The sequence below is a fragment of the Panthera uncia genome, chromosome C2 (genome assembly GCF_023721935.1).
Source record: "Panthera uncia isolate 11264 chromosome C2, Puncia_PCG_1.0, whole genome shotgun sequence".
NCBI classification, from domain to species: Eukaryota; Metazoa; Chordata; class Mammalia; order Carnivora; family Felidae; genus Panthera; species Panthera uncia.
The window spans coordinates 154,480,460-154,482,963 of record NC_064810.1 but is presented as its reverse complement, the minus strand read 5'-3'; positions in this window follow the sequence as shown (position 1 = coordinate 154,482,963).

Genomic DNA, 2,504 nt, shown 5'->3' with positions numbered 1-2,504 from the left:
TAGCCATTTAGCCTGTTCCCTGCTAAGACAGGAAATTGAAATAACTCTGGGAGCCAAATTATGTCCTTGGTTATCTGGCAGATGTCAAACGGTCATTACTCTGTATTACAGGTTTCCAGTAAAAACACGGTGGAAATAAAACAACATTTTCCCCAGGATATTAAGAATATCTCTATGATATTTTGTCTACTCTAGCAAATAGGGGTTTGTATGCAATAGTTAAATGGAGGATGGAAATAGTTTACATATTTCTAGGGGGGTGAGATAGGTGTTTTCGTATATGGACATAAATTTCTGTGTTTCATTCCCAGATATCAAAGTGGAAAAGATTAAAAGACAACAACAACAACGTGGAAAAAATTTAAAAATGGTGATTTTGTTTAAGTCACTCGTCTGTGGTGTTTTTGTTACAGCAGCCCAAACTGGCGAAAACGCTGACGTTTGACAAAACCAGGAGACCCCTGAAATTCAAAACCACACAAAACAGACGGGAGTGCACCCAGGGCGGTGGCAGGAATTAGGGACACTGGCCGAAGCGGAGCAAGCACGCTCAGGGTGGGCCGCGGGTCTCAGAGAGGGCCGGGGGCGCTCCGCGGGAGAGGGTTCAGGGTAGGGGGTGCCCAGAGCCCAGTCCCCGCCAGAGGAGCCGCAGGCAGGGGTGAAGGGTGAAGGTAGGAGCAAGGGGGCAGGGCTGCACGAGGACGCACACAGACCCACCACGCGGGGGTAGGAGGCAGTCGGCCGGTGAACGGGGGAGGACCACACCATGAGCGGTTCTCCAGGGGCCTATTTTGGGGCTGAAGGAAAGTAAAGGCCAAGCCAGTTCACCCGCTCGATCCTGAGCCGTAAGAAAAGCTTCCACCCAGGGACCTGGACCCTACCAACAACGCCTCCTGCAAGCGGCTCACAGGAGAGCAAGAGAGGCAGGAGCCCACACACGAGCTGGTGGCACCTGGAAGAGAAGTGAAAGGGAAAAAAAGGCATCAAAGAATTGAAGGAAAACTGGCAATAGTCCAAGGGAGAACAGACACTAAAGCGAAGTCAGCAGGAGCCGCGGGGAGCGGGAAGGAAAACAGCAAAAGAGTTTGAAGGGATTAAAGAGACTAGGTTACAATTCTGAATAGGGAGACGAGAGTGGGCCTCGCTGAGAAAATGACATTGTGAATAGTCTTGGAGGAGTGAAGGGGTGGGCGGTGCGCCAGGGAAGAGTGTTCCAGGCAGAGGGAACGGCAGGAGCAAAGCCCCGCCCAAGGCAGGGACATTCACAAGTGTGCTATCTCACTGGGAATTCTACACATAAGCCTTCCAAATTCCCCTTGTTTGTCTCTTTTGATGCTTTTTGCTCTGAATCCAACCATATTAAAATCGTGATGTTGGCTTTATTTGTGTTTATATTTGCCCGGTGTGCCTTTGCCCATCCTTCCATTTTAAAACTCTAAAAATTATTTTAGGGTGTCTCTAACGTAGAGTATAGAGCCGAGTTTTAATTCATCCAATGTGGACATTTTTTTGTTTATTCGCAAGTGATTCAGGCACATTTGCCATAATTGGCCAAATGTGTCCGTCTTAGTGCTGTCATATTATTTCACGTTCCCACTTCTCATCTTACCTTACCTGCTCTCAGAATGTGGCACAGCTCCTTCTTCATTCCTGTTCTTCACCTGCTTCTGAGACTCCCCCTTTCCTACTCTCCTAGCTTACCCCCCATCTCACTCACCGGTCCTTCCAAATATCCTTTGCTGTTTTTTCCCTCTTGTCCCGAACTCTCACCGTTAGAGCTGAGGACCGGGCCTCAGTCCTTTGTCCTCTTCCTTAATGGCTCCTCACCTCTAGTGGACCCATTCAGGCCTGCATTTTCAGACATCATCTCTGTGCTGATAATCTGCAAATGCATCCCTCCAGCCATGCCCTCTCTCCTGACTGCTGGCCTGTATTCCAACTCAGCTTTCCACAAAGCATCTTAAACTTAATGTGTCCAACACGGGGGTCCGGAGTCTCCTCCAAACCCATTCCTCCCACAGTCTTCCCTACCTCGGTTAACGACAGAGCTGTCACCTGACTTTTTGTTCTCTCATACTTCACATCCAACATGTCTGCCGTTCCTGAGAACTCTTCCTTTAGAATATTTCTAGAAACCATCTGCTTCTCATCGCTGTACTGCTCCCACTGTGGGGCAATCCTCTCTTGCCTCAATTACTACAATAGTCTGCTTCCAACCTTGTGTTCCTGCTGTGTGTCCTCAACACGGGAATCTGTCTGAGTGATCCTGTTCAGATGCGAGTCACATAATGTCACTCATCTGCTCAGAATTCCTCAGCGGTTCTCTATTTCCTTCAGAATAAAAGCTAAATAAGGAAACCTATTCATAAAATTCATTATTGCTAAGAAAAAAGGCACATGAACATCTCCACAGATGATGAAAAGGCATTTTTTGGTAAACTTTCAGCATTCTTCCTTGATACGTAAAAACACTTTCAATAAGATAAGAATTCATGGATTCTTTT